General features: G+C 39.7%; 1 protein-coding gene across 6 annotated transcripts in view; it reads right to left on the reverse strand.

Annotated features, from left to right (window-relative positions):
- LOC109933254 (transcriptional enhancer factor TEF-1-like) overlaps positions 1-21014 on the reverse strand; it is a 94102-nt gene that overhangs the window by 63096 nt on the left and 9992 nt on the right. For 2 of the 6 annotated variants that reach the window (XM_048617502.1, XM_048617501.1), the window contains exon 2: positions 4538-4626. The exons of the other annotated variants lie outside the window; for them this stretch is intronic. The gene's annotated coding sequence lies outside the window, so the exon portion shown is untranslated. The remainder of the gene's footprint in view (positions 1-4537; positions 4627-21014) is intronic. 6 annotated transcript variants of the gene reach the window in all.

The following is a 21014-nucleotide window of genomic DNA, read 5'->3' on the forward strand; positions in this document are numbered from 1 at the left end:
CAAAAGAGGCAAAGGGTCAGAATTAGGCCATTTGGTCCATCAATCATGTCTGATGTTTCTTAATCCCATTCTCCTGCCTTTTCCCTGTGACACTTGATCCCCTTACTAATTAAGGATCTATCTCTGTCTTAACCCCCTCACTGTTCAAGGCCCAACATCCTGCCAGTTGAAGTAGCAATTTATTTGGACTTTCTTCAATTCAGCAAACTGCATTCACCACTCAATACAGTCATCTCTGTTGGGGAGGCAGAACAGATTGCAAAACCATGTGGCACTCTCTGGTTTACTCCTTGAGCATGATCCCAAAAACTTTTGGTTCTCCATCATTTTAATTCCCTAATACACTCCACTTTGACCTGTCATTGTCTCCCTATATTATACCATTATAGGAAGACCAATAAAGCCTACACTTATATACTCTACAGCTTTCCAGATTCAAGATGGAGTTAATTTCAGATTAAAATTTATCCCTCACATATATAGTTTACATAGAACATAACAGCGCAGTACAGGCCCTTCGGCCCTCGATGTTGCGCCGACCTGTGAAACCAATCTGAAGCCCATCTAACCTAAACAGCAGCTACCCATTGATCATTCTGTTTTATATTTGTATCACCTCTAGATGGGTTTTTGTTTTACTTGTTCTGTCACCTTACCTTGCACCATCAGTCCTTGGTTCAACAGTCTATTGAAATTCCACCCGACCCCAGATTTTCCTTTTTGTTCTTTATCCTCTCTCCACCTTTTCCTAGATGTGGATTTGTTTAAAACTAGTTAAATCTTTTTTTACTAGTTTGATTGTAGGCCATCGATTTGAAATATTAACTATTTCCCTCTTTCCATTGATGCTGCAAGATGTAGGCTCATTGACTGGGAAGGGATTTACATCAGTATGAATAGGGGATTTGTTAAAACACAGAAAAAGAGCAGTGGGAATAAAAAGGAACATTTTAAGATGGCAGGCTGCTACTAATGGGTTGTCACAAGAACCAGCACTGGTGCCTCATGATTTGTAACCTATAATTTATAAAAATAGAAAAAAGTGTAATGTATCTAATTTGCTGCTGATTCAAATGCTAGCTAAAGGAAAACAAGGAAAGCAATCTTCCTAAGCCCTTGGAAAAGGGTTTGGAGGCTGATAGGCCAGGAATGGAATAGGAATCTCCATCAGGTCAGATCCCAGATGCTGCCAATGCCTCTGGCAACTTTGCCAATTTCTGTGACCACTCACACGGCAATCTGCTCTATGGAAAGGACGAGTGACAGACAATTCCATCACTTGAGGCTCCAATCAAAGTCATTCTCTCCCTCCACTGTAACTCTTGAGTTACAAGATCCTATCCTATCCTTCAGGAACCAAACTCCCTCTGGAGTTCAGTAATCATGGGTGGCAGAACTAATTGGCAAGATTAGGGGGGTGTAATGCTTGCTGGTGTCCAGAGCTGTCGCTGGAGGGACAGCCCTTCATAGGACTTTGCCATAGTTTTCACAACTTAACAAGGAGACCTTTGTGTGCACTTCTTGCACTGTCCTGTCAAGTTTTCCCTCTTCTCAAGCAGTGCTCATCTGTGATGCTGCCACTTGGGGACTGCTGAAGGCCTTCCAATTAGGCCACATGCTTCCCTGGACCACCCAATGTTCTTAATTGGACAGCAAAGGTGGAGGTGATTAATGAGGAAGCTGTCTCAAAGTCAAACTGGCAGGTACATGCTGAAGCTATACATGGGCTTGGGACCTGCAAACATTCTTGACATGGAGATCATGACACCACAGGAAAACTCAGGCAAAAATATGCAAATTGTCCAGACAAATTATGAATTGGCAACAGGATGGAAGGTCAAGTACAATATGGGAAAATGTGAGGTTATCGGTTTCAACACTATAAAAAGACAAGAGAGAGGAGGAGTAGGCCATTCAGTAATTGAGCTTGTTCGGTCATTAAGATCCCAGCTGATCCCCATTTTCCTGTCTGTACTCCTTAGAATCATAGAGTACACAAGAGGTCTTTTGGCCTAGCACATTTGCACTGACAAAACATACCCTATAATGTGTCCCATTTTGCAGCATTTGGCCCTAAGCCTCAATGTTATGACATTTCAAGTGTTCATCCAAGTATTTAGGTTGATGTTTCTTGCTCTAACCACCCTCCATGGCAGTACTTTCCAGATTTCCATCACCCTTTGGATGAAGATCAAAAAAGTGGGTTTTGGAACATTTTGTAATATTAAAGGAACTGTACAAATATACGTTGTGGCACAAATCCTTAAAGAGTGAGGGAACTAATGCCATTCTTGGATCCTGGTATTAGACATGAATACCCTTGTGAAGTTAATGATGTTAGTTTTAGTAAATGTTTTTTGTGTCATGTAGTACAGCAGAGATGAAGGGATAGATTATAGAATATATGTTTTTTATGCAATGAGATTGTCCAGTGAATCATCACAGTACCCTGGAAGGTTAAAGAAATCCTCAGGTACAACTCTTCAAAGTTCTGTAACTGGCTCCCAATAGTGTGCCACCCTATATAACCTAAAAAATGCTCTCTTCCAATAGCAGAAATTTGATAACAATCTATAGTTATACTTCTGAATGCTCTTCAGAACAGGCACAGTATGAAATTTTCAAACACCCAATATTGCTCTTTGTTGAAACCCAAGCTACAATTAGGAGGTCCTTAAACAAATTATGTTGTGATCAGCAGTTTTAACACATCAGAGCGTTCTGATACAAGGCACATGTAGCTGGTTCCTAACTGAATAGCTGCAAAGGGCATTGTGAAGAAATTATTTTTACAGGCAGTCCTTCTTTAGCATCTCTCATTCTGAACAGCTGCTAACCAGACTAACACCACCTGTTGCAGATCTTAACTGGAGCACAGCGAAAGCCCAGCCTGGGTGAGCAAGCTGACAACAGGCAGAGTCATTCATCAGCACTGGGACCTCATGCTGACAGCTGCCTGCTGATATCATTTGCTTTCTTTAAGCAATTAAAAAAAAATCCAAATTTGTTGCAAACTTGCAAAATACTCTCAATTAAAGATCAATAAATATAAAAACATCTATTTTTAAAATCACAATAATACAAAAATAAGCACTAAGCACTGTCATTATGCAGTAAATAAACAACAATTTTAATTATAGCACCATGCAATCCAGAATCTTTTTGTCCACTCAGAATAACAAGGTTGTATGCTTTAGTCTTAATCTTTCTCCAAGATTTGATTACAAGACTCAAGGCTAACATTCCAGTGCTGTAGTGAGGGAGCACTGCATTGTTGGAGGTGCTGTCTTTCAGGTGAAACTTTGAAATGAGGTGCCAACTTCCCTTTCAGGTGGATGTAAAAAGGCCCCATGGCACCATTTTTGGGTGCATCCATCATTCTGCCTTTCTAAACCACAGGGCAGGATAGATAGATGCTACCATTGATTTTTAACCGTAGATCATATTTTTCAAAATGTAGTTTTGGACAGAAATTACTGGAAAAGATGGAAAATTTACAGAAATGATGAACTGAAAGCTCACATCAGTCAAGAAAGACTGAAGAGGTTGTGATTCCTTTTCGGCTCTTGTATATTGATTGCAGGACTGAGTAATCCACTAAATTGTTACAGCTAAAATTGTCACTGCTAAAATTGTCACTAATTATCTGGAACCAGTGGACACAATTGAAGGTGATTAGGAAAAGAAGAAAGTGACATGAGGAAAACCCCATTTTTTTTTTTTTTTTTTTTAAAAAGAAAATGCAGGTGTTAGGATCTGAGTGCACTTGTGTAGTGCATGCAGATTCACTTAAGGCTCTGAAGAGAGAATTAGACAATTATCAGAACAGAAAAGAACTGGAAGGGTCCTGGGAAAAGTGATGGATGGTGGAGCTAGGAAAGTTGCTTTTCCTGAGCAGTTTAATGGCCTTCCTTGTTACTGGTCACTGGGTGGTTGAGACACATTGGAAAGGAGAATTGGTGGCATTCTTAAAAGTAAATGTTAAATGATTTGGCCATTAACTTTCAGACTTCTGAAGGGGAGGTGGTGACTGTCTTTCTCTCCCTGCAGTTAAAAATCCTAAAGCCTGAATAAAGCCAGTTTGTTTATTTTCTTCCACAAGTTGCTTCAAGCAGTTGCTTTTAACAAATATGGCACAGATTTAATAATTTGTGACTGAGTTGCTCAGACGTTCTTTCAAGGGAGTATCTGAAGAAGAGAGACTGGCAAACAACAAATCGTGGAAACTAAGGACCACCTCAGTGGACCCTGTGGACAGGAGCCATTGAATTATCTTCAGTTTGTCCTGACACCAATAAAACCAATATTAGTGGGTGTATCTGTGTTACATATATATAGGAGCTTTATAAGAGGGCTTGAGCTTTAGCTAGTAGAGATATGTCACAGTCCATAGATTCTAGCTACAGATAAAAATTAAATTTGTTTATAATAAATAGTAATTCTTGTTAAGTACAAAACCTGGTCTGCGTTTTCTTCACCTGGATCTAAGCAGACAGGTAAACAGGGAGACAAGTGCCTACTTTGATAAGATCTTTACCTTTCAAGATGACTCCAGGAATAGGTGGGGGCTTGATTTCCAGTGTGATATCCCAGTAAGGCATCTCAGAGATTAGATCACTGATGAGTCTTAAAAAGAAAATGCCTTTGTTTTATGTAACAAGAGCAGGTTATTGCACGATGACAATCAGTAGAAATTTCTTTGTCATGTTAGATATAATTACAAGACTATCAGGTGCCACAGATATCATGTCTATCTCCATTGGAGCGTTGTGCACAATTCCCCAAGATTCCACCCATAGACTGAGTGGAGCTTAATGCAACTTCATCATCATCAACTCTTCCAAAACCATAACTCAATATAACATTTCCACAATGTTTTGTTTTGAAACCTATAGTTAAAATTTATAAATTCATGCTATTACCTGTACAGTTATCGCTGCCTGACCTTCCACACTCTCCCTGCATGGGTCTGTGACTTCATGAATTCAGGCAATCTGGAGATTTCACAAATCTTCCAGAATGCATTCTCTTTAGGACTTAGAGATTGGTAATTCTTTTGCTTGTGAACTATGGCCTCAATTCTGATCTTGACGTATTGGTCTGCAAACTGTTACCATCATGTTGTTCCAATCTGGGTTCATTCCCAATCAAGTGTTATTGGATGATTGATTTGATTTATTATTGTCACATGTACTAAGATACAGTGAAAAGTATTGTTTTATGTGCTATCCAGTCAAATCATACACAAGTATATCAAGGTTATAGAACAGAATACAAAACAGTATTACACCTACAGAGAAGATGCAGAGGAAGATCAACTCTAACATATGGAATGTCCATTCCGAAGTCTCATAACAATGGGGAAGATCGAGACAAGTTTCCTGAAATTTCTCCAAAACAATGTCCTCAACTATATAGACAACATATGATCATTGCTAGTCTACTGAATCTTGGGACATCTGTACCATTGCTACAGATGTCTGTTGTTATCTATACCTCATACCCTGTGCCCAAGTGTGGTAGCCATTATGCAAATGATACATTTTGTAGTTAGCAGCCTGCTGTCTGGTTAAGACTGATTTTTTTTTGGCAAATTTTTTTTTTTTTTTTTTAAAAATATAGTCCCATGGACTCAACTACAGTACCAACCTCCCTGGAAGGATAGGGAATGGAGTCTCCTGTTTCATGCCTTCAGCAATTCTGGTAGCAATAAGCCACACTGGAGTAGGGATGAATGGGTAATTTAACAATGCTGTATAAAAGTCAGCATTTTCCTTCAAAAGGGACTTGTCTGTCTGGACCCCACACTCAACTTTCTCATCAGACTGGGTATCTCAGCAAGCTGGTTACACATTCCAATCTGAAGTGGCTGCGAATTGGCTGAAATATTTGTTAGCAAACTGTGGGCCAATGTCTGACACATCCATCTCAGGGATCCCATGTATAGTGAAAATTTCATGCACAATCCTGACAACTGTTTCTGTGGTGTTGGTGGAGGATAACTTTTTTTTTTTAAAAACCCTATAATCTACCATGAGAAATAGTCAACAGCAATAATACAAAACCATCCATTGAACAAACAGGTCAATTCTCATTTGCTTCAGTGGTTTGGTGGGAAATATAGTGGGTATCAGTAGCTCGGTCAGCTCAGAGTCTGTCAATAGTCCAAATTGCACCATCACTTAGGAGATCATCCATTTCCTTGGAAATCCCTGGCCAACACGCTTACACCAGCTTTGTACTTGGTAATGTCCAAGTGTACCTGATGCAGTTGTCTAGGAGGCTGACCAACAGTGAAACTGGAATGACCAATTTTTCATTAAATACCAAGTCATTGACAATTGTGAAATGCTGTCAATGCTAAAAGTACTTCATGCCCAGTAGACTGGGCTTTGATCTGGTCATCCTTGAACACAATGCTGACAAATGGCAACAACACATTCTCTGCCCTTCTTTTGTTCCAGTTGTTTGATTGAGCCAGTTTTGAATTCCTTGCCAGTGGATCACTGAGGCCTGAGAAAATAATTCAATCACATCAAGAATTGCTCAGTCATTCCAAGACTGTTGATAGTCATTCTGCAGAGTGTGTCTCTGTCATAGTTTGTAGTTTCCTTTGCACATATTCAGTCTTGTAGGCACACCTCACACAAACATACAAACTAGGAGTAGAAGTGCACTATTTGGTCCCTTGAGGCTTTTAGAAAATCATAGCTGATCTGATTGCAATCTCATCCTGATAAATAAAAGGATAAAAAGTTAACAAGAATCCTTCTGTCTCTACCTTAAAAATATTTAAGGATGGTTTTCTTGAAAAAGTGGTGAAAGCAGAGTTCGAAAGATGCGCAACTCTTGGAGGGGAAAAAAAAAGTCACACCTCGTTTTAAAGGCCCCTGCTTTTAAACAGTTTAGATTCTCCCACACAAGCATCATTCTTCACATCTACCCTGTCAAGATCCCTCAGGATCTTATGTTTCAATAGTCACCTCTGACTCTTCTATGCTCCAGCAGATTCAATCTTAGCCTGCCCAACCTTTCTTCATGGCCAGCATTAGTTTAGTAAGTCTATGAGCTGCCTCCAGTGCATTTACATCCTTCCCTAAATAAAATGGCCAACATCATACAAAGTAATCCAGATGCAGTCTCATCACTGTCCTGTAGAACTGAAGCATAACCTGCCTACTTTTTGAATTCAATTCCAATCATGATACATGGTAATATTTGATTCAATTTTAATTTCTTGCTATGTCTGCATATTAATCTTTTGCAATAGATTCATGCAATAGAATAATCCAGATGCCCTGCACCTCAGAGCTCTGCAATCTCACCAGTTAGATAATATGCTTTTTTATTCATCCTGCCAACATGAACAATTTCATTTTCACATATTATTTGCCATATTTTTGCCCACTCAACCTCGTGTCCTCTTCACAACTTACTTTCCTATCTATCCTTGTATCAGCAGTAACAAACCCACCATCCAAGTCATTTATATAAATAGTAAACAGTTGAGGTCCAGTATTGATCCCTGTGGTATACCACTCATTACATCTTGACAACCTTAAAAAAAGACTTCAGCTACTGTTTCCTGTTAGTCAGCCAATTTTTCATCCATGCCAACATGCTACCCCTTACACCATAAGCTTTTATTTTCCATAATAAGCTTTGGTGTAGCTCAAATGGGTTCTGGAAATACAAGTACAGTGCAGCCACCAGTTTCCCGTCATACACAGCCTGTGCTGCCTCTAAGAACTCCAACAGATTGCTCAACACAATTTCCTTTTCGCAAAGCTATGTTGGCTCTGCCTGATTATCGTGAACTTATCCAAGTGCCCAGTTATAACATCTCATAATAGATTCTTACATTTTCCCTATAACAGATATGAAGCTTAATGGCCTGTTATTTCTTGTTTTCTCTCTCTCCTTTTTATTAAAAAAGAGTTACATTCATTACCTTCCAATCTAATGGAACTGTCCACGAATCAAGAGTGTTCTGGAAAATCAAAACCAATACATCATCTATCTCACTAGTCACTTCTTTTAAGACCCATCAGGACCCAGGCACTTGTCAGCCTGCAGTTCCAGTAGTGTACTCCGTATCATTTCCCTGGTGATTGTGTGTTTCCTAAGTTCCTCCCTCCTTTTCATTTCAGCCGCTGGAACGTTATTTGTATGTTCTGTTATGAAGACTGAGCCTCTTGTGGTATAGAAGTAGCGTGCCCACCTCTGAGCCAGAAGATCCGGGTCAAAGTCCCACCTGCCCTGGAGATTTATCATGGCATGTCCAATTAGTTGATTAAAATAACTATAGTGAAGACTGATGCAAAGAATCAGTTCAATTAATCTGCCATTTTCATAATCAATTCTCCAGTCTCACTTTCTGTAGGACTATTGCTCACCTTCTTAACTCTTCCACTAAATATTTTTTGAGCCTTCTTAAAAGTGCATTTTTGGCTAGCTTTCAATTCTACTCTAATTTTCCATCCTCAATTTTTTGTCATTTTTGTTGCATTTTATATTCTCTCCAGATTTCTGACCCACTACCTGTCACTGGAGAATTATATACTTTTTTTTGAAAAAGGTTGGTTACTATTTTTAAAATTTTTAGTTAACCACAAATGGGAGTCCATTCCTTGGAATTTTTATTACTCATTGAAATGTAGCTAAGCTGTGTATGTGAAATATCACCTCAAATGTCTGCCACTGCATCTCTATTAACCTATCCTTTAATCTAAATTTGCCAATGCAATTTAGCGAGTGTTGTTTTCATACCCTCATGTCTCCATATCTAATTCTGTTTTGAAGCATTATCTTGGATACACTCTTATCTCCCTCAAACAAAATGTAAAAATCAGTGATATTTTGAAACGGCTGCTACCTACAGCACCTTTGCTACAAGATCATTCAGATTATTGAATCAATCTTTTCTGGTTTCCTAGGAACAGGGGTAGGCCATTCAACACCTTCAGCCTGTTCTGCGATTTAACGAGATCCGTGGCTTAAATCCATAGATCTTTCTTTGGCCCATATCCCTTAATACCCCTTTGCTTAACAGAAGAATATCTACTTCTGATTTAAAACTAATAACTGATCCAGCATCCACTGCCATTTATGGAAGAGTCCCAAGCCTCCAGTATTTGTTGGGTGTAGATGTGCTTCCTAATAGCTCGCCTGAATGGTTTAGTCTTTAACACTAAATCTATGCACCTAGTTCCAGAATCTCCAAACAGTGGAAATAGTTTATCTTTATCTACCCTGTTTTCTTATCCAGTTAATATCTTGAAGACTGATCAGATCACCTCAACTTTCTAAATCCTAGAGAAAATAGGTTTACTTTATATAATCTCTCCTCATAAAACTTAACCCTAAAGTCCAGGTATCAAATGAATCTCTTGAACGGCAAAGAGAGTGTAGGGACATTCTTAAGAGGGAGATCAGAAAGGCAAAGAGGGGATGAGCTAGCCTTGGCAGACAACGTTAAGGATAACCTAAAAAGAGATTCTACAAGTACATGAAGAGCAAGAAAGCAAAGAGAGAGTAGCGCCCTTAAAGGTCAAAGAAGTCATGTGCTGAATCTCGGAGAGGGGAAGAGATACTAAATAAATATTTCGCATCAGCTTTTACTGTGGAGAAAGAAATGGAGACTAGAGAGCTCAGGAGTAAATTGAGATTTTGAAAACAGTTCACATTGCAGAAGAGGAGATACTGGAGGTCTGAGAAAATATAAAAATGGTGGATAAATCTCCTGATCTAGTGTGATGTGGAGGTGCTGGTGTTGGGCTGGGGTGGACAAGGTCAAAAATTACATGACACCAGGTTATAGACCAACAGGTTTATTTGAAATAAACCTGTTGGTCTATAACCTGGTGTCATGTAATTTTTGACCCGATCACGTATCCCAGGACTTTGTGGAAAGTTGGGGAAGAAATTGCAAGGCCCTTTGCAGAAATATTTTTATCATTTATAACTATGGGTGAGGTGCCAGATGACTGGAGAGTGGCTAATGTTGTGTCTTTGCTTAAGGGATGCAAGGAGAAGGCTAGGAACTGACAGTCTGACTTCAGTGGTGGGTAAGTTGATGGAAGTGATTCTGAAAGATAGGGTGTGTATTTGGAGTGGCATGGAATGATTAGGGATAGTCAACATGGCTTTTTGAGAGGGAAATTGTGTCTCACAAACTTGATTGGGCTTTTTGAGGAATTAACCAAGAAGATTGATGAGGGCAGAGCAACAGACATTGTTTACATGAACTTTAGTAAACTCTTTGACAAGGTTCGGCATGACTGACTAATTAGTCAAGTTAGATCTCATGGGATTCAGTATGAGCTTGCCAATTGGATACAAAATTGGCTTAATGGCAGATGACAGATTGGTGGTGGAGGATTGTTTTTTGGACTAGAGGTTTGAAACCAACACAGTGTTCCACAGGGATTGGTACGGAGTCCACTTTTGTTTGTCATTTATATAAAATGATTTCGATGGAACATCGAAGGCATGGTTAACAAATGACACCAAAATTGGTGGTATATGGACAGCGAACAACATTATCTAAGATTACAGAGAAAATTGATCAATTGGGTCAATGGGCTGAGGAATGGCAGACGGAATTTACGTTGGATAAATGTGAGGTATTGCACTTTCGCAAAACAAACAAGGGCAGGACTAATACAATTAAAAGTAGGGCCTTGGGTAGTGTTTTAGAACAGAGACCTAGGGGTTCAGGTACACAATTCTTACAGGGCAGTTAAAAAGGCATTTAGCACACTTACCTTCATTGCTCAGACTTTTGAGTTTAGGAGTTGGGTTGTCCTGTTGAGATTGCACAGGACTGTGGTGCGGCCTCTTCCGGAATACTTAATTCAGTTCTGGTCACCCGTTATCAGAGGGATATTATTAAGCTGGAAAGGGTTCAGTAAAGATTTACCAGGATGCTGTTGGGAATGGAGGGTTTGAATTGTAAAAGGAGAGGCTGGATAGGCTAGGACTTCGTTCACGGGAGATTAGGAGTTTGAGGGGTGACCTTATCAAGGTTTATAAAGTGAGGGGTATAGATAAGGTGAATAGCAGGTGTCTTTTCCCTAGGGTGGGGGATTTCAAAACAAAGGGGCACATTTTTTAAAGGTGAGAGGAGGAAGATTTAAAAAAGACATGAAGGGCAACTTTGATTTTAAAAATCAGTGGTTCACATGTGGAATGAAGTTCCAGAAGAAGTGGTGGATGCAGTACAGTTACAATATTTAAAAGACATTTAAAAGATAAGTACATGAATAAGTATTTGAAGGGATATGGCCCAAATGCAGGTAGGTGGGACTAGTTTAGTTTGGGATTATGGTCAGCATGGACTGGTTGGACCAAAGGGTCTGTTTTCATGCTGTATAACTGATATTCTTATAAACCTACAATATACTGCCTCCAAGGCCAATATATCCTTCTTAAGGTGTGGTACTCAGTTTGCTCAAACTACTCCGAGTGGGGTTTTACCAGAGTTTTGTGTATTTGTGCTATAGCATCTGCATCCTTATATCCAGAGGACTGGAGTATAAAGGCCAGCAATCCATTAGTCTTGCTTGCTTTCTGCACCTGGTGTTTTACAAATCTATGCACCTGAACACCCAAATTTCTTTGGACATCCAATATATTTAAGTTCATACCATATATAAAGTACCCTGATCTTTCCTTTTTCAGTCCAAGATGGATAACCTCACACTGGTCTATATTGAACTCCACTGCCACAGTTTAGCCCATTCACCCGGTCTATGAATATCCCTTTGTAATTTGATGCTATCATCTACACTGTTTGCAATGCCACCTAACTTTTTGTTGTCAGCAAATTTGGAGATAGGACTTTCTATGCCATCATTCGAGTTATTAATAAATAATATGAATAATTGAGGCCCCAACACAGATTTGTGTTGGACACGACTGGTCACATCCCACCAATTTGAGCACCTACCCATTATCCCTACTTTGTCATTTGCCACTCAACCAATTTGCCAACCATGTCAGCAATTTGTCCTCAGTTCCATATGCTTCTACCTTAGTTAACAGTCTCTTATGTGAGACTTTATCAAATTCCTTCTGTACGCCCATATAAACAACATCCATAGACATTCACTTAATATCTCTCCCATCTCCTTAGGTTCAACACAAAGATGATTTCTGATTTTTAAAGGTCCCCACTACCTTAATCAACTCTTCAAAAATATTTAATGCGGTTTGTCAGGCATGACCTACCGGTCATTAATCCATGCTGGCTCTCCCTGATTAATTAAGTTTTGAGGTATTCAGTTACCCATGCTGGATTATAGACTTCAATAACTTTCCCACCACAGGCATTAGGTTAACTGGTGTTTACTTCTCTGGCTTTTCTCTTTCACCCTTAAAAAGTAAGGTGTGATTTTCTAATCCAGATGAAAAACTCTTGTCTCTAGGGAACTCTGAAAGCTTATTGTTAAGGCATCTACAATGTGCTCTCCAATTTCCCTCAACACCCTTGGATAGAAACCATCAGATATTTGGAATTTGTCACTTTAGTTCCAGTAATTTCCTTATTGTCAATGTTTTACTTACTTACATTAATTCTATTCAGCACTTTCCCCAATCCACTGTTAAATGCTTTAGGACTTCCAGCAAGCCATCCTCCTTCTCTACTGGAAATATTGAATACATAATACCAGGTAGATAAAAAGTCATTATAGATTATGGGATTGTAGGGCTGCTGTCTCATTAGAGAATTGGGAAATGGCTTAACCCAAGAGTCACCATACCTCAGGCGAAGGGAGAAGCTGAGAAGGAGAGTCCTTCACGGTAACTTCAGCCAGTGTAAGAACTGAACTCACACTCCATACATCATCCATGTGACATGTGGCACCTTCTAAATGTTGTAATTTATTAGATATAGTCTGTTGCAATATCTCTGGGTTAAAGTGACTATGGATGGCAGATCATTGAAGCAAAATCTTTCAAAAAAGAGTAATAGATGTAGCAAGCAGTCTTGAATGCTTATCTAAATGACACCAGTCAGAATCCAGTGTTGGCATGGAGTTTGATAAAAATTTTACTTTTGGACAATTTGGCTAAATTGTCATTGACTGTAGAAAGGCTGGATTTCTCTAGCTAATGAATTAAACCATGTTAGATGGTGTATCATTCCCCAGCTGAAAGAACATTTTAGTCATTTCCTCAAGTTGCTTCTGGACTTGCTTCGTTAGGGGACACAGATTCTATGGATGGATGGATAGATAGATGCACAACCTTCTTTAGCTGTTAGGCTAACTGGTGTTTAATTCTCTGGCTTTCCCCATTTACCTTTAAAAAGTAAGGTGTGATTTTCTAATCCAGAGGGACAACTCCTGTCTCTAGGGAACGCTGAAAGCTTGATACTGTATTCAGTGTTGGGTTTGTCAAAACCCATGCACAATTCACAGTTTCCCCTCTCAAAAAGGAAGAATATATCCTAATGCAGTTCCAGTTGCCCTTTTTGCTTGAAAAGGCTTAAGGCAAAAAAAAACCTTACTTTGCTGCTTAAGGAGCAGGTTTCCCCAATGATGAATGATGCAGCATTCTCCTCTGTTTGACACTATATATTGTAGTGTTGCTTGTAATGTACTTGCAATGTTAGAATGATTCCTTTCGCATTCTGTAATTTCAGGTCTATAGGCTGTGCCTTTTGCTCCTCCAGCCATGGTATTTGATATGATAAGATCATGACACTCATCCTTGTATCAAGCTCAACATTAACGAGCTATCCATTGAAATATGCTTTGTCAAATTTGAAATTGTTGGATCCCATTTTCTCCTTGGAATGTGCTGGGTACATTTTCTAAATGCAGGAGGACAACTACATCCAGTTTTTTAGTATGAGTAAACAATTGGTTTTTCACTGCTCTGAAGTGGTGTCCTACATCTGCACATTATTGGAAGTGACCTACAGATGTAGCATTCTTTTGTCATAGTTGGGCACCTGTGAGGTTGTGTTATTCTATAGTACTGACACTAATTCTTAGCCTGCCAGATACAACAGTTCATTGATTTGCTTGGCTTTAGACTTAGTGTTAAATTTTGAAGCAATTTGCTGTTTCAAGAACTTTTCCCCAAAATGACTATACGATGTTAGATTTGGCCCATCTCGGACATTGAATCTTTTTTGGAAGTATCATTTCTCCTTCAATTCCTTGTTAACCTGTTTATTTATGATGATGCTTTTAAAGTGATTTTCAGTCTCTAGAATTAGAGTCTCCAGTCTTCAAGCTTGTATTTTTTCATTAAATCAATGCTGTTTAAATTTTGTCTTAAATTCTGACTATATAATAATAGTGATGCAGCTTTTTGTCTGCAAGCTTAAGTTCTGTATTAAAAAAATGATTAATGACTTGTGGGCATTGTTAGTTATTCCTAGAGTTGTCAGAAAAGTTAACAAAAGATGTGCAAAATTCCCCAATTTATCTGTTTCTTTAGACCCAGCTTGACAGAAAGCACAGAGCAAGATTTAACAAGAATTACTATTTATTACAAACAAATAGATTCTAGCTACAGATAAATAGTTGTGAACCATTGACATATAACTCTTATTTTTGACTCTAACCCCTATGTAAAACCTTCCTCTACACAAACAAAGAAAAATGGACGTTATGGTCAGAGGGAAAGACTGGGAAAGCAGATCATTGGCCCCTCTCCACAGGGTTTTGAGAGATAATCCTTTTGGCTCGTTAGGATCTGCTGTTCCTTGATCTAACTTGTTGGATACTTTCACTTACTTGGAGGACACAATTTATCAAATCTCTGACTTGTTAGTTAAAAGCTACAACTTATCATAGATGGTGAGAAAACAAACTGGCTTTCTTCAGGCTTGAAGTATTACCATCACTGAATCCCCCACTATCAAAATTCTGGGGGTTACCATTGACGAGAAACACAACTGGACTGGCCATATTAACACAGTGGCTACAAGAACAGGTCAGAAGCTGGGAATCCTGCAGCAAGTCCCCAAAGCCTGTCCACCATCTACAAAGGTAGAAGTAAGGAGTGTGATGGGATGCTCCCCACTTGCCTGGATAGGCACATCTCCAATAACATTCAAGAAGCTTGATGCCATCCAGGACAAAGGAGCCTGCTTGATTGAGACCACATCCACAGATGCTTAGTAGCAGCAGTGCGTACGATTTACAAGAAGAATTTCCCCAATTCATCAAGGGTTCTTAGACAGCACCTTCTGGACCCACAACCACTTCCATCAAGGAGGACAAAGGCAGCAGATACACAGGAACACCATCCCCTGTAAGTTCCCCTCCAAGCCACTCACCATCCTGACTGAATTATAATGTTGTTCCTTCACTGCAGCTGGGTCAATATCGTGGAATTCCCTCCCTAAGGGCATTGTGGATGCACCTACAGCACATGGACTGCAGCGGTTCAAGATGACAGCTCACCGCCACCTTCTCAAGGGCAACTGAGGACAGGTAATAAATGCTGGCCCAAACACTGACATCCACATCTAATGAGAGAATTAAAATAGAACATTACTGGACAGCAATCATTGCATCAGGTTTAAGCTGACTGGAGGAAAAAGAAAAGGACAATCCAGGTGGTCTCAGGAAGCTATTTCCACTGAAGGTACAATAGTGTGTGCCTGTAATACATTCCACTGAATTTCATGAAGGCTTAGTATTCACTACTGAAACAGTTATTGAACGGTCAGCTTACAATGCTTTAGTTTTTTAAAAAAATTTATCCTTTATTCACATCTGTCTAATTGATGAGAGTGGGGCAGTTTGGTGATCAAGAGGATTGGGCTTAGATTGTAGAGAATAGATTGCCTTGCAGTTCATCCATTTTCTGCCAAAGTTACATTATTCATAATAAATTGTTCATTTTTGTGCTTTTACCTTCTTTCAGTCTCCCACGTGGGACCTTGTTGAAAGCTTCGCTGAACACAACCCTTACTTACACACCTCGGGGAAAAATAAATAAATCACATTTGTTGATAGGCACAACCTCCCTCTGACAAAGCCATGCTGAGCTTTCCTGATTAAACCTTCCCTATCCAAGTGGAGGTTAATTCTCTACTTCAGAATTTTCTCCAATAGTTTCCCTACCACTGATGAGAGACTCATTGGGCTGTAATTCCCTGGTTTATTCCTAACACTCATTTAGAAAAGTAGAACCATGTTAACTTCCTCCAGTCCTCTGGCATCTAATTTGTGGCAAGAGGAATTTAAAATTTGGATTAGAGCCTCTAATTTCTTCCTCGTCTCAATAGCAGCCTGGAATACAACTCATCCAGACCTCAGTATTTGCCCACTTTTAGGCTTGCCAAAACCTCCAATACACTTCCTCCCTTTCCACATCAAACTGCTGAAGAATCGCAGTCCCTCTTCCCAAATTCTGTACCTACACCCTTCTTCTCCAAAGTGAAGATAGATGTGAAGTGCTCATTTAAGACCCCTACAGTGTCCACCCCCATGCAGAGATTGCCCCCTTGGTCATCCTCCTCTGCATGATACTCTTATAGAATATCTTGGGATTCTTCTTAAATCTTACCCATCAGTGTTTTTGCATGACCCCTCTTTGCTTTCCTAAAGTACCCTCTGCACTTTCTGTATTGAACTAGGGTCTTCATTTTTTACTCCCTTTGTAACTGTTATAAAGCCTCTTTTCCAGTCCTGAATATTCCTAGACATCATGGATCTCTGGGCTTGTTGCCCTTATGTTTCGCCCAAAAGGGAACATGTTGGGCCGATACTCTCATCAATTCCATTTTGAACACCCTGTACTATTTTGCTGTCAAATCATCCACAAGTAGCTTTTCCCAGATCCTACCATATTTTAATAAAACCTACCTTCCCCCAATCCAAAACCCTTTTTCGCAGACCACCTTTTTCCTTTTCCCGTAACAAACAAAGCATACGGTGTTGTGGTCGCCATCAATAAATTGCTATCCCATAGCTACTTTGAACATCTGTCTAACTTGACCATTCCTTGTTGATACTTAAAGGTCTCTTGAATACATTTCAAGAAACCTAAACCCCTGAACCCTTTTAGACTATCACAAATAATGTAGGGGAATTTGAAATTCCCTAACACAATTAACCTATTAATGTTCCTATCTGCTCCTTTAATGCCTACTGACTGTTTGGAGACCTATTATACACTTTTAGCCTTGTGACTGCCTTCTTTTTACACCCAACCTTACCCAGAAAGCCTCATCTGAAGACTTTTCCAAGACATCATCCTTCCTTACTGCAGTAACTGACTCCTTAATAATATAAACACTACCTCCTTATTTACACCCTCATCTATCCTGCCCGAAAATCCTTGGAATGTTGAGTTGTCAGTCCTATCCCTCCCTCAACTGTGCGATTGTGTTGTCAACAACATCGCAATTCCACACGTCTGTCCACACCCTTAACTCATTTGCCTTACTTAGAATACTCCTGGCATATCTAGATTCTCCAAGAGGAAAAATCTCTTCCCATCTATCTTGTCAAGACCCTCTCAAGATATTACATGTTTCAATCATCACCTGTTACACTTCTAAACTCCAATGAATGCAAGCCTAGCCTGTCCAACTCTTGGAGATAGCAAGAACTGCAAATGCTGGAGTCAGATTCAATACACTGTGGAGCTGGAGGAACAGGAAAGTCAACACTTTGGGTTGGGACCTTTCATCAGGTCCAAAACATCGACTTTCTTGCTCCACCGATGCTGCCTGACCTGCTGGTTCCTCCAACTCCAGACGTATTGACCCTGTCCGACCCTTACCACACAAGGCAACTCACTCATTCCAGGCATTAGTCTAGGAAAACTTCTCAATTTCTTTGAATGCATTTATATCCTTCATTAAATAAGGGGGCCAGTAGTATATATTGGTTCTCCAGAGGAGGTCTCACCGATGCCATAAGTGAAGCATAACTTCCCTACTTGTACAGTAAATTCCTATTGCAATATTTGGTAACATTCAAATAGCTTTCTAATTCCTAATAGGCCCCACTTGGCGAACTGAGCGCAGATCTGGGCACTATACCTAGGAAGGATAAATTAACATAGGTTGTACTCCATCCAAGGCTTAAAAGAATGATACCTGTACTTCAGAGGTTAAGTTAAGAAGGAAAATTACACAGATTAGGCCTGTGTTTTAGAAGGTTAAGGGGTGATCTGATCGAAGTTTTCAGGATATTAACAGGAAAAGACAGGGTAGATAAAAAATAAACTAGTTGCACTGTTTTGAAATTCTAGAACTAGAGGGAGAATTAGAGCCAGACCATTCAGGAGAAGAATTAGGAAGCACTTCTACACACAAAGGGTGGTAGATGTTTGAAACACTCTTCCACAAACGACAGCGGATACAGGATCAGTTATTAATTTAAAATCTGAAACAGATAAATGTTTGTTAAAAACAAAAACAGAAGTTGCTGGAAAAGCTCAGCAGATCTGGCAGCATCTGTGAAGAAAAAAAAAAATCAGAGTTAATGTTTCAGGTCCGGTGACCCTTCCCTAGAACGGTTCTGAGGAAGGGTCACTGGACCCGAAACACTAACTCTGGATTCCACCCCCCTCGGAGATGCTGCCAGACCCGCTGAGCTTTTCCAGCAACTTCTGTTTTTGTTCCTGATTTACAGCATCTGCAGTTCTTTTGCATTTTAAATTTTTGTTGAATTCAGATATTAAACAAAATGGGCCAAAGACATGTATATGGAGTTAGGTCATAGATCAGTTATTATCTCATTGAATGGTGGAACAGGCTCGAGAGGCTGAATGGCCTACTTCTGTTCCTGTGTACTTGCTGTACTGTATACTCACCCTTTACCATTCGTGCACTAGGACACCCTAATGCCTCTGAATTTCAGACTTCTGCAATCACTCACGTAGATATACTTTTCGCTTTCTCTTCCTGCCAAAATGAACACTTCTGCCACATTTTCCCACATTATACTCCTTTTGTCCCATCGTCACCCACTTATTTAGCCTATCTACATTCTTTTGTAGCCTCCTTATGTCTTCTTCACAACTTACTTTCCTACCTAGCTTTGAATCACCAGCAAGTTTAGCAACCATACCTTCAGTTCCTTCATTCAAGTTTATATATAAATTGCAAAGGAGTTGAGGCCCTAGAACTGATTCCTGCAGCACATCACTTGTTGCATCTTGCCATCCTGAAAGTGATCCAGCTACATCTATTGTTTCCTGTTAGCTAACTAGTCCGTTACCCCATACCACAAGTTTTTATTTTGTGCAATAATCTGATGTAGCATCTCATCAAATGCCTTACAAAAATCCAAGCGTACTACATTCCCAGTTCCCTTTAATCCACAGCACATTGCTACTTTGAGAACTCCAGATTGGTCAAATAAAAAAAGTGTGCGCTTTAAATGTCTATGAACCTATAAGAAAAAAAAAATCATGCTGACCCTGCCTGATTACCATTAACTTTTTAAAAGTACCTTCCTATAACAGTTTTATAATGGATACTAGCATTTTGTCAATGACAATTTTTAAGTTAACTGACCAGTAGTTATTCACTTTGTCTCCTTTTTTTTTTGAAAGCTAAAGGAAGGACTGTTGTTATTTTCCTGTTGAACAGAAACTCTTAAACTAAGGAATTTTGGAAAATTTAAAACAATGCTATTATCTCAATAGCCACCTCTTTAAAGACCCTAGGATGAGGTGCTCTAAAAACCTAGAGTCTTGTCAAGTCACAGCTCCAACAATTTGCTCAGTACCACTCAGTCAAATAGCACAGAAACAGACCCTTCGGTCTAACTCATCTGTGCAGACTAGACATCCTAAATCTGACTCAGTCCCATTTGCCAGCATTTAGCCCATACCCCTCTAAACCCTTCATATTCATATACCCATACGGATGCCTTTTAAATGCTGTAATTGTACCAGCCTCCACTACTTGCTCTGGTAGCTCATTCCTTACACACACCGCCCTCTGCGTGAAAAAGAGTTGCCCCTTAGGTTCCTTTTAAAATCTTTCCCCACTCACCTTAAACCTATGCCCTCTAGTTTTGGACTCCCCTACCCTGGGGAAAAGACCTTGGCTATTCTCCCAATTGATGCCCCTCATGATTTTATAAACTTCCATTAAGTCACCCTTCAACCTCTGACACTCCAGGGAAAATAACCCCAACCTATTCAGCTCCTCCCTATGTCTCATACCCTCCAAACCTGGCAACATCCTTCTAAATCTTTTCTGAACACTTTCTAGTTTCACAATATCCTTTCTATAGCAGGTTGAACAGAATTGTACACAGTCCTCCAATAGTGGCCTAACCAATGTCCTGTACAGCTGCAACATGACCTCCCAAACTCCTACATTTAACGCACCTGACCAATAAAGGCAAACGCCTTCTTCACTATCCTATCTACTTGCAACTCCACTTTCAAGGAACTATGAACCTGTACTTCAAGGTATCTTTGTTCAGAAACACTCCTCAGGACCCTTGCCATTAAATGTATAAGTGCTGCCCTGATTTGCCTTTCCAAAAATGCAGCACCTCACATTTGTCTAAATTAAACTCCATCTGCCATTCCTCTGCCCATTGGCCCATCTGATCAAGATCCCATTGTACTCTGAGGTAACCTTCTTCGCTGCCCTCTACACCTCCAATTTTGGTGTCATGTGCAAAGTTACAAACCAAACCTATGTTCACATCCAAATCATTTATGTAAATGATGAAAAGCAGTGGACCCAGCACTGATCCTTGTGGCGATTGCTGGTCACAGGCCTCCAGTCTGAAAAACAACCCCTCCACCATGATTCTCTGTCTCCTACCTTCAAGCCAATTTTGTATCTAATTGGCTAGCTCTCCCTAGATTCCATGTGAGCTAATCTTACTAATCAGTCCATCATGCAGAACTTCATCAAATTCTTTGACAAAGTCCACATAGACAACATTTACCGCTCCAACTTCAATCTTCTTTGTCACCGCTTCAAAAAACTCCATCAAGTTAGTGAGACATGATTTTTCATTCACAAAGCCTTGCACACTATCCCTAAATCAGTCCTTGCCTTT

Source organism: Rhincodon typus, chromosome 37, assembly GCF_021869965.1.
Source record: "Rhincodon typus isolate 14 chromosome 37, sRhiTyp1.1, whole genome shotgun sequence".
Taxonomy (NCBI): domain Eukaryota; kingdom Metazoa; phylum Chordata; class Chondrichthyes; order Orectolobiformes; family Rhincodontidae; genus Rhincodon; species Rhincodon typus.